The sequence below is a fragment of the Cloeon dipterum genome, chromosome 2, assembly GCF_949628265.1.
Source record: "Cloeon dipterum chromosome 2, ieCloDipt1.1, whole genome shotgun sequence".
NCBI classification, from domain to species: domain Eukaryota; kingdom Metazoa; phylum Arthropoda; class Insecta; order Ephemeroptera; family Baetidae; genus Cloeon; species Cloeon dipterum.
The window spans coordinates 31540176-31552883 of NC_088787.1; the positions used below are offsets into that span (position 1 = coordinate 31540176).

The window sequence follows — 12708 nt, forward strand, 5'->3', positions numbered from 1 at the left end:
TTCGCATCATATTACCAAGTAGAATTAATTAAAATAATCTCAGAAATGGAAAAAATACATAATATTTTATCGATTTTAAACATAATAAATCCGTCATTAAGACTTTTTGACATTAAATCAGTCCGTAACGCCCAACCCGTTACGCGTAACGCCCTACCCGTTACGCGTAACGCCCTACCCGTTACGCGTAACGCCCTACCCGTTACGCGTAACGCCCTACCCGTTACGCGTAACGCCCTACCCGTTACGCGTAACGCCCTACCCGTTACGCGTAACGCCCTACCCGTTACGCGTAACGCCCTACCCGTTACGCGTAACGCCCTACCCGTTACGCGTAACGCCCCACCCGTTACGCGTAACGCCCTACCCGAATTAAAAATGGCAGTATTGTTAAGTAAATAATTTCTTCAATTTCCATTATTTCGCTACAAGAAGCAACAACTAATATATTTATCTCATCAGAAATTTAACCGCATGTCATTCGCATCATATTACCAAGTAGAATTAAATAAAATTAGCTTAGAAATGGAAAAAATACATAATATTTTATCGATTTTAAACATAATAAATCCGTCATTAAGACTTTTTGACATTAAATCAGTCCGTAACGCCCTACCCGTTACGCGTAACGCCCTACCCGTTACGCGTAACGCCCTACCCGTTACGCGTAACGCCCAGCCCGTTACGCGTAACGCCCCACCCATTACGCGTAACGCCCAACCCGTTACGCGTAACGCCCAACCCGTTACGCGTAACGCCCTACCCGAATTGAAAATGGCAGTATAGTTAAGTAAATAATTTCTTCAATTTCCATTATTTCGCTACAAGAAGCAACAAATAATATATTTATCTCATCAGAAATTTAACCGCATGTCATTCGCATCATATTACCAAGTAGAATTAATTAAAATAAGCTCAGAAATGGAAAAAATACATAATATTTTATCGATTTTAAACATAATAAATCCGTCATTAAGACTTTTTGACATTAAATCAGTCCGTAACGCCCTACCCGTTACGCGTAACGCCCTACCCGAATGAAAAATGGCAGTATAGTTAAGTAAATAATTTCTTCAATTTCCATTATTTCGCTACAAGAAGCAACAACTAATATATTTATCTCATCAGAAATTTAACCGCATGTCATTCGCATCATATTACCAAGTAGAATTAATTAAAATAAGCTCAGAAATGGAAAAAATACATAATATTTTATCGATTTTAAACATAATAAATCCGTCATTAAGACTTTTTGACATTAAATCAGTCCGTAACGCCCAACCCGTTACGCGTAACGCCCTACCCGTTACGCGTAACGCCCTACCCGTTACGCGTAACGCCCTACCCGTTACGCGTAACGCCCTACCCGTTACGCGTAACGCCCTACCCGTTACGCGTAACGCCCTACCCGTTACGCGTAACGCCCCACCCGTTACGCGTAACGCCCTACCCGAATTAAAAATGGCAGTATTGTTAAGTAAATAATTTCTTCAATTTCCATTATTTCGCTACAAGAAGCAACAACTAATATATTTATCTCATCAGAAATTTAACCGCATGTCATTCGCATCATATTACCAAGTAGAATTAAATAAAATTAGCTTAGAAATGGAAAAAATACATAATATTTTATCGATTTTAAACATAATAAATCCGTCATTAAGACTTTTTGACATTAAATCAGTCCGTAACGCCCTACCCGTTACGCGTAACGCCCTACCCGTTACGCGTAACGCCCAACCCGTTACGCGTAACGCCCTACCCGAATTGAAAATGGCAGTATAGTTAAGTAAATAATTTCTTCAATTTCCATTATTTCGCTACAAGAAGCAACAAATAATATATTTATCTCATCAGAAATTTAACCGCATGTCATTCGCATCATATTACCAAGTAGAATTAATTAAAATAAGCTCAGAAATGGAAAAAATACATAATATTTTATCGATTTTAAACATAATAAATCCGTCATTAAGACTTTTTGACATTAAATCAGTCCGTAACGCCCTACCCGTTACGCGTAACGCCCTACCCGTTACGCGTAACGCCCAACCCGTTACGCGTAACGCCCTACCCGAATTGAAAATGGCAGTATAGTTAAGTAAATAATTTCTTCAATTTCCATTATTTCGCTACAAGAAGCAACAAATAATATATTTATCTCATCAGAAATTTAACCGCATGTCATTCGCATCATATTACCAAGTAGAATTAATTAAAATAAGCTCAGAAATGGAAAAAATACATAATATTTTATCGATTTTAAACATAATAAATCCGTCATTAAGACTTTTTGACATTAAATCAGTCCGTAACGCCCTACCCGTTACGCGTAACGCCCTACCCGTTACGCGTAACGCCCAACCCGTTACGCGTAACGCCCTACCCGAATTGAAAATGGCAGTATAGTTAAGTAAATAATTTCTTCAATTTCCATTATTTCGCTACAAGAAGCAACAAATAATATATTTATCTCATCAGAAATTTAACCGCATGTCATTCGCATCATATTACCAAGTAGAATTAATTAAAATAAGCTCAGAAATGGAAAAAATACATAATATTTTATCGATTTTAAACATAATAAATCCGTCATTAAGACTTTTTGACATTAAATCAGTCCGTAACGCCCAACCCGTTACGCGTAACGCCCTACCCGTTACGCGTAACGCCCTACCCGTTACGCGTAACGCCCTACCCGTTACGCGTAACGCCCTACCCGTTACGCGTAACGCCCTACCCGTTACGCGTAACGCCCTACCCGTTACGCGTAACGCCCCACCCGTTACGCGTAACGCCCTACCCGAATTAAAAATGGCAGTATTGTTAAGTAAACAATTTCTTCAATTTCCATTATTTCGCTACAAGAAGCAACAACTAATATATTTATCTCATCAGAAATTTAACCGCATGTCATTCGCATCATATTACCAAGTAGAATTAAATAAAATTAGCTTAGAAATGGAAAAAATACATAATATTTTATCGATTTTAAACATAATAAATCCGTCATTAAGACTTTTTGACATTAAATCAGTCCGTAACGCCCTACCCGTTACGCGTAACGCCCTACCCGTTACGCGTAACGCCCAGCCCGTTACGCGTAACGCCCATTCCGTTACGCGTAACGCCCTACCCGTTACGCGTAACGCCCTACCCGTTACGCGTAACGCCCAGCCCGTTACGCGTAACGCCCCACCCGTTACGCGTAACGCCCTACCCGAATTAAAAATGGCAGTATTGTTAAGTAAATAATTTCTTCAATTTCCATTATTTCGCTACAAGAAGCAACAACTAATATATTTATCTCATCAGAAATTTAACCGCATGTCATTCGCATCATATTACCAAGTAGAATTAAATAAAATTAGCTTAGAAATGGAAAAAATACATAATATTTTATCGATTTTAAACATAATAAATCCGTCATTAAGACCTTTGACATTAAATCAGTCCGTAACGCCCTACCCGTTACGCGTAACGCCCTACCCGTTACGCGTAACGCCCTACCCGTTACGCGTAACGCCCAGCCCGTTACGCGTAACGCCCCACCCATTACGCGTAACGCCCAACCCGTTACGCGTAACGCCCAACCCGTTACGCGTAACGCCCAACCCGTTACGCGTAACGCCCTACCCGAATTGAAAATGGCAGTATAGTTAAGTAAATAATTTCTTCAATTTCCATTATTTCGCTACAAGAAGCAACAAATAATATAGCCTTTAATTTTTAAAATTTCAGGTGAAACTTTTTAACTTACCAGAATTTTAGCAATTAAGTTTCTAATAATAGCCGATATTTTTTTGCCAATTTAGCTGGTCAAAATCTGGATCTAACCGGCTTGCTAAAAATTAATTTAAAAAACCAACACTTTCGAAACTTGCTTTCGGAGTGTCACAGGTCACAAGATCATTGAAAATTGATAGAATTGAGTGCATGAATCATAATATTCCATACTAATCGATACTGCATGTTTGGCCAACCGACTGAAGTTAAGTTTTTATTATTATTATTTCTATAATACCTCACAAACAATTTTGAAAATTATGTTACCACTTAGAAAAAATTATTTAATTTTTTCCCCTACTTAAGTGACAGGTTTCAGACCATTTCACATTTCAAAAAATGTTGATTATTTTATATAAAATATTAATTGATATTAGGATATCTCATCGGTCGATCAGCATTAAATTTTAATTTTTCATTCTTATTCGAAAATTTTCTGATTGAATTAAATAATATTTAATATTTTTCAGTATGGTTTTAAATTATGACTGACTTAAATTAGACTTAAAAACTCCTCTTGAGAAAACACCAACTTGTCCACAGTCTGGAGCCTGGACTATAAATTGAACAACTTTCCTGAAGACCCAAAAATGACAGGTTCATAAAATTAGTTCATTTTTTTTAATTTTTGAAATTGAATTCGAAATTAAAAAATAGAATCATTACAAATTTTTAATGTTGATTGTACCATCTTGTAGAGTTAGTATTTAATGTTTTAACGTACAATGAACTTTAATATTCTATCCTATATAATATTCCAAATATGAGATAAAGTTTTCGCAAATTAGTTAAAAAAATATAATTTTTTATCAAATAATAATTACTTTTGAAGTATTTGTTAAAGAAACCTTTTTCTTTCCCACAAAATATATTTCATATAGGGTGCCAGCATTTCAACCAGTTTCCTGCTTTTCTGCATATTTAGAAATTTAACTTAATTTATAAGGAGTTTTCCTTTATCATGCTTTATCCCACATACATGTGTGAAAAAAAGAAAACAGCAGTTATTTGTGAGAATGGAGGTCGATTGGACGCGATTTTTCAGCGTTGAAATTATTAGGTGGCAGTCATATTATTTGCTTAAAGTAGTTGTTCTAATAGATGGTGAAATTCCAAATTTGAAGCTCGGGAATGGGGGCGTTCACTATTTTTTCGGTATCTAAAAAATACCCCAAAAACGAAATGAATTGTAAACTGCAACTCTTGACTGCGTTGAGTTATCACCTTGAAATTTTCACTGCCCAACCTAGTTTTTGATCCTAAACAACTTTTGCTTTTACAAAAAATTCGCAGGTCAAAGGTCAAGGTCACTTTTTGCGACCTGTTTTTGAAAATTCAAAATTGAGAGATGATAGAACCTTTAGATTTTTTTGGGGTTCAGGGCTGAAATGTAGCCCGTAAAATTCTGCACTAGCACATCAAGTTTCATAGGTGCAATCGCGATAGTTTTTGCTGCAATTCGAATTTGAAGTTTGAAAATCTGCTCGATGCCGCTTGACCGCGCATGCACTCTGAGCGGCGAGTGCGCCTCTTGTTCGTCAAGTTGTTTTCGCATTTCTCTTGCTTAGAAACAGCAAGAGGGCCTAGGGTAGACCAAGGAAGGTTTAAATCGACCTTTAGGATCTGTCCCTGACGTGACCCTGAGATCCGAAATATCGAAAATTTCCAATTTCATCGAACTTGGTGTCTTTTTATAGGTTTTCACCACTGTACAGCTCAAATTTACAGCCAAAACTGCCGAGTGAAAATCCTGAAACCGGTTCTTGAAATAATTGTGGTAGCAATTAATCCAGACGTGAATGAGTTAAAATGGTCAAAATTTTTTAGTCTTATATTTATGAAAATTACTTCAATTTTGCAAACATGATGTTCATGATATGTGTTGATAATTAAGGATCTTATGCTTAATACTATGAAAAAATGTTATTAAATGCACTGGCAAATACGCTAATTTTAAAAACTAAAAAATTTTGTTTCCTTACTTTTTAAATTTTTTTAAATATTTAATTTATTTGGTATTGCTCTAAATAAATTTTTTTAACTTATTAAAAAAACGATAATTAAATTTTAACACTCAATATATGAACTTAATGTGTACAAAAAAGAAGAGTCTTATAATAAATTAAAGATTTCAAAATTTGACCATTTTTAACGTCTGGATTTATGGCTAATACAACAATTATTTCAAGAACTGGTTTCAGGATTTACATTCGGCAGTTTTGGCTGTAAATTTGAGCTGTATAGTGGTGAAAACCTATAAAAAGACACCAAGTTCGATGAAATTGGAAATTTTCGAAATTTTTAATCTCAGGGTCACGTCAGGGATAAATCCTGAAGGTCGATTTCAACCTTCCTTGGTCTACCCTAGGCCCTCTTGCTGTTTCTAAGCAAGAGAAATGCGAAAAAAATCATCTTGACGAACGAGAGGCGAACTCGGCGCTCAGAGTGCAATGAGTGCATGCGCGGTCAAGCGGCATCGAGCAGGTTTTCAAACTTCAAATTCGAATTGCAGCAAAACTATCGCGATTGCACCTATGAAACTTGGTGTGCTTGTGCAGAATTTCACGGGCTACTTTTCAGCCCTGAACCCCAAAAAAATCGAAGGGGCTATCATCCCTTAATTTTGAATTTTCAAAAAAAGGTCGCAAAAGGTGACCTTGACCTTCCACCTGCGAATTTTTTGTGAATGCAAAAGTTGTTCAGGATCAAAAACTAGGTTGGGCAGTGAAAATTTCAAGGTGATAACTTAACGCAGTCAAGAGTTGCAGTTTAGAATTCATTAACACAATTCGTTTTTCGGGTATTTTTTAGATACCGAAAAAATAGGGAACGCCCCCATTCCCGAGCTTCAAATTTGGAATTTCACCATCTTTTAGAACAAGCACTTTAAGCAAATAATATGACTGCCACCTAAAAATTTCAACGCTGTAAAATCGCGTCCAATCGACCTCCAATATCACAAAACTGCTTAATTGAATTTTAATTAATTTTTTAACAGGTCTGATGTAACTACAACTAGAGATAAATAATTTAACAAGGGACGTTCACCGGGCAGCTAGATCTACTACTTGGCCAGATTTAACAAGCAGGACAGCACGTCATGGGTAAGTGTTTCACAGTAAAATTGTAATAATTTTGCAATTTTAAGATTGAAATATAATTTAGATGGTTAAAATGTTTTATCTCCACAGTACCAAGTGCATGCTGAGACACAAGGGCACTGCACGACACTACGAGTTGCAGCCGAAGCCAATACAGATGTTTCTGCGCGGTCTGCTCGTCTTCCGAACAAGAATGCAGAAGCGAGGCCAGGAAGAGCAAAAGAAAAAGAACGTTCACCATTTATGTAAGCCCTTGGTGTTCTAAGCAGCCAGTTGGACATTGCACAGTAGTAGGACTTGAGTCTCAAGTCAAAGCATAATTAAAGCATTTAAAAAAACATGCTGGAGCAATCCTCTCTCTGGTGGCTTTGAACACCAAGGGCATCCGCAAATGGTGAATTTTCGCTTCCCAATTTTGTAAAATTGTTCAGTTCAAATTGAAGAAATTTATAAGGTAAATCAAATAGCTATGCTGTGAGGAAAGAAGTGTTTTCTCGTACACTGTACAGCAGCAGTTTCAGCCTTCCTTCTCAACATGTATACTTCACCTCTAAAACACATTCAAATATACGCATTACCATATTGATTTGGGTAGCCGAAACAGCTGCTTCACTGTACATGAACATAAAATCTTTTTATATTTCATAAATATTTTAATTATCACTACAAGATGAAATAATCCAGACTTAGTTTCCCACGCTAGAGCCATTCAGATTTCATTATATTCATGATTACATCTCATCATTGTGTTTTTAATTTTGTTTTACTGTGAATTATTGTTAAAGAATTAACCAATTGCGAAAGATTAAGTGTTTGAAGCTGTAAACGGATCGCGCCACTGTCTAAAACCGTGTACTTCTGATATAAAGTTCTCAATCCTGCTGCTTATGCATTCTGCTCGTAAAATGAATTATTTGTAAGTGTTGAAACTCAAAATAAGTCCAGCCAATCAACACAGCATCGCGAGAAACATATTTTGCCATGAAAAAGTCATTCCCGGCAATTCTGTTTGCGGCGATTGGCTGGGCTGAATTTTCTTTCAGCATACATCCAAAGAAATCTAAATAGCAGGATGCATATGATAGCAGGAATAATTCTAATAAGTGTTTTCAAATGAAAATTAACTGTTGGTGCCATTTATTTACAGCTTAAAAACTATTTGTATGAGACTTTCGCAACTGTTAAAATTGTAGGGAACATTTTCAAGCTAATTACGCTTACTTGGTGTGATATAAAGTATTGTAGCTATATACTTCAATTTAATTGGCAGATCTCAATTGACTAGTTGTATAAACCCGGTGTTCGAAGCCGTCAACGGATGGCGCAACCATAGACTTTCTTAAAACTTTAATTTTTAAGGCACATCCGTTGCGATTTCAGACTCAATCTAGCTACCGTGCATTCTTAATTAATTATGCTCACTTTTGATGTGCTGAAAACTAAAATCAGTCTAGCCGTTCGTCGTAGGAACGTTAGAAAACATTTTTTTATTTCAAAAAATAGTTTTTCACGTTTCTACGGCGATTGGCTTAACCGATTTTCGTTTTGAGCGCGTCAAAAGAAAGCATTTATTTAATTAAGAACGCACGGTAGCTAGATTGAGTCTGAAATTGCAGCGGAAGTGCCTAAAAACTAATATTTAAGTCTCTGGTTTCGCCATCAATAGGCGGCTTCGAACACTAACGGTTAATAAAACTGGTCAATGAAAAAGAAAACTGTGTATTTATAGTTAAAATGTATGTTATGTTTTGAAATGAATAAAATATTTATTGAATTTTGAAAGAATAGAACCAATGGATTTAATTTTGAAATTCAGCCTTGATTCTTTGTTGATTTGGTCTTGACGTCAAGGAAAACAAACTTAAGTTAAAAACGTGATTAACCGAAAAACAATGCGAAAAAAGTGAAATACCCGCAAGGGGAATTTTTGGCTGACTTTGAAATTCAAGATTGATTCAAGTCTGGATCAAAGAAAAAAAGGACCATTCCAGATATTGAATCAATCTTGACGTCAACCTTGAATCAGATTTGACGCCCTTGAATGTCAGCCTTGATTCAATTTTGAATCAGCATTGAGTGGTTACTAGGGGAAATGTAATGAGTCATGAACAATAAACAACAACTAGTTGTAGCAACTACTGTTTTTCTTCTTGTGCAAATGTAACTATGTATGTGTTTGTGTTTTGCAATTGGATATATGTATTTGATTTGATACATTTATTTTGTTAAGTTATTTACATGCCAAAAGACAAAAATAAAGATTGTTCTTATTATAACTTTTGACTCAAGTCCCTGCCAGTAAAGGGTAAATGATCCACTGTAAGCTCAACAATGTATTTTTTAAATCGTTAATTTTTTGTACCTTTGGAGCCTCCCTGCTCGTCAAGGAAATAACATTAATAATAACGTTTAGGAGAGAACATCGGTAAAATATAAAATTGAAGCCGAAAACGTGTTGATTACGTCTCAAAAACCGTCTAGTTTCCTCCGAACAAGAGTCTGAAAATATTTTCGGCCTTAAGTATAATGAAGAATTACATCAGGGGTACGAGTTTGGCTTTATTATTTAGCAAAAATCTTTTCAAATTCTGGGAGCCATTTTTCATATTTTCCCCTGCCCAATTTATCGGGAAAGCTGTTTGAAATGTTGATTCAAACTTAAAAAATAATATTTCTGTATATTTGATTTTCCCAGAGAGAAAATGGGGAATGTTCCGAACTCTTTTGAAAGTATGAAAATGGCATATCATTCGATTAAGGCAGTTACAAATTTTCTAACAATTTGTTCAACAGAGGTTTCAAGATTAAGAAACAATTCTGCTAATAAATTGAAGTTTGTTCAGACACCGCCTATTTAACGAAAACTGTCACAGCGACTTATTTATCCTAAAAATACATGTGTGTCAGTATATCGGGAGACGTTAGAACGCGGATATAAGTTTTTATTTATGTGCCCAGTGTGCGTAGTAGGTAATACCCGAGCAGCTCTAGAATTCAAATTTGGCAAGAAAAAGCCGACTGGATTTACGGCACGCCGCCGCACGCGTTCACTCGGTGGCATTTGCAATCGACAAAGCAGCCGCTCACACACTTTTGTCTTCCTCTTTCGCTTTATTTGGTAGGAAAGTTTGTTGTTCGTCTGCCCACTCGACTGGAGTGTGCCAATAACACAGAGAGACAGCACGGGAAATTTGAGCTCGCGCTCATAAATTACAAAATAGACATTATTTCCGACCAGATGAGAATGAATACGCTCGCCGGAACAAACATAAAATTTTATTTTCTGGCGCTTTATGCTGGGGGGAAATTAATTAATTTTGATTTGCTGAAAGGTTAAAGATTTATTTTCTACATTTTGAGTTCATGAAATTGGCATGAGGTCAAGCAAACTAAACGAAATGTACACCAGAAATTTTGTTTTTTTAATAGGTTTGCGCCATAAAAATATATTTCGACAAATTGTTCATTTTTACGGGTTTTACGGGAAAATGTTGTTTTAAAAACCTCAGTAACTCATCTCCCCGTGGTGCGATTTCAAAAAACATAGTGTGCTTTGGATTCCTCTCACCGAGCCCGATTAAACTAACACAAAATTTAATGTCCTTTTAGGTCAAGGTCAAAGGTCACTGTTAATTTTTGTTTCAATTTTTAATTTCGTAAATATGCTCGGATTTTGAATTTTTTGTGTGCATTAAAGTTGTCCTACGACATGCGTGAGCATTTCTGATTTGAGTTCTTTTCCTGTTTTCGAGCTATCAAAACTCGAAAAACACGATTTGTTCGACTTTATGTCTTTTGCAAATATTTGAAATTCGGAATATGGGTCCAAACTGTCAGAATTTCAAAAACCACCCACCATTAGACTCGTCTTAACCTCCTCTGACCAGCTGAAGGGTTTATAAGAGGGTTGATTACCCTCCACTCCCAAAATGGTACGTTTACCCCCTTGACAAATTAATAACTTTTTACAACGCTGGATTTTATTTTATATCTTTTTTGTTTAATTCACTTTTGAAACAAGATAATTTTTTGAGTATGAGTTTTTGTAAATTTTAAATATTTTGAATCCCTGAGGATTTTTTACTCTGCTAAAAACTGTAGCAGGGGGATTGAAACGGAATCACTGGTGGGAAATTCTTAGTTTTTTTTCGGCAGGTCAACGTTGCTGATGGGCATTGTGACACTCGCCAAGAGAGCAACAGGAGTCGCGCTGAAGGGCCACTTTGCCTGGACCTTTTGTGATTGGACTGAGCCACCACTGCACAGCACATTTTAAAGCCGGCGAGAATTCGAGTCGCACACCGACCCAAGGGGACAGTTGAAAGCTGTGCGAGAAATTCAATGGCGTTTCCAGTGGTTTACTTCTAAATACGCAGTTAACTTTTTGCACACAGAGAAAGTAGTTTTATTTATTCTGTACAATTGTTTCGTTCAATTGTAAAATTTAAAATACTCGGTCTTAATAAATTATTTCCAGGAAAGTTCTGGCAGGGGAATTAATTTATTAAAATTATTTTGCTCACACTATTCTCTATTTCACCGAAATCGCCGTTGAGAAATCCTTGAATTTTCCATATTTGCGGGTTTTACGGGCACTTAAATTTCGATTTTTGGAATTTAAAAGTTTTCTGTAAATAGGTTCAAGTTGGTCGTAAAATTTGACACCGTTGAGCTCGTCTCATCAATAGGACAACATTCCTGTCGACCTCAAAGTGGTAGGCCAAAGGTCAAGGTCACTGAAATCGATTTTTCGTTATAGAACTCAAATTTGACAATAATAAAATATTTTTTAATTTTGAGATTGCCATCTTGTGGGCTGGATAAGTCAAAATTGGGAAATCTGGAGAGTTTTGATCTAATTTTTATTAAAAAAATAAAAACTACAAAATTTTTAGGATTTAAAAAAAAATGTTTTCACGCTCAAATCTCAGCTTGTACCGATCAGATTTTCGAAAACTGCACAGCATTAGAATATTATTTTCCTTTCCTAGATAGCTGAAGAAGGCTGAGGGGGCCTACCCTTCAACCCCCTTTTTGCACCCCATAAACTGTAACCTTCATGGGGTTGAAAATGGGTTGACATATTTTGATTGTTTTCGAAATCTGTGGGAGATCCTGTGCAATGTTTGTAAATCTGATGATTAAAAGCTGAGTAAGTGTTTTTTTGGAGATAAGCATAATCAATAACAGGTGCGACAGCTAACAAAAATCACAGTCTACAAGAGCCGCAATATTTACGGAAACTGCATCTTGCTCGACTATCATTTTCACGTTCCATGTTGCAATGAAGGAGTTCCAGGGGGATAAACTTCATGTACGGTGCAAACAAACGTTTTTTAGGGTACAAAGGGGGGTTGAACGGTTGGCACCCTTAGACTTCTCAGGCTATCTAGGGGAGGTTGAGACGAGTCTAGCATTGTGCGGGTTTTGAAAATCTGAAAACTGGAAGCTGAGATTTGGAAGTGCAAATATTTATTAAAAACCGAAACACACAGATTTTGCAGTCGATTTTTTTCAAAATACAACCAAACAAAAAAATCTGAGACTTGTTAATTAGCCTAGTAATTTGAAATCACTAACCACCAATGTTTAAAATTTTTTTAAGCACTTTTAACTTTTATTACCGTGGTTACCACCTCTCTCGGCTCTAACTTAACTTTCTTAATTTGGATTAAATATTGCTTTTTTTATTTGTTGGCAAACTGTTTTTTAACATGTATGTACATTTATATATGGTGAGAATAAACAAACATAATAATTAAAATTTTATGCTTATATAGCAAACCCACACGAACACAGGGATCGCAAAACCCGCATTTTT

General features: G+C 36.1%; 1 long non-coding RNA gene across 1 annotated transcript in view; it reads left to right on the plus strand.

Annotated features, from left to right (window-relative positions):
- LOC135936244 (uncharacterized) overlaps positions 1-8970 on the plus strand; it is a 60747-nt gene extending 51777 nt beyond the window's left edge. The window contains exons 2-3 of the long non-coding RNA XR_010574298.1: positions 6785-6890; positions 6978-8970. This is a non-coding gene — a long non-coding RNA (uncharacterized LOC135936244). The remainder of the gene's footprint in view (positions 1-6784; positions 6891-6977) is intronic.
- Positions 8971-12708: the final 3738 nt, after the last annotated feature.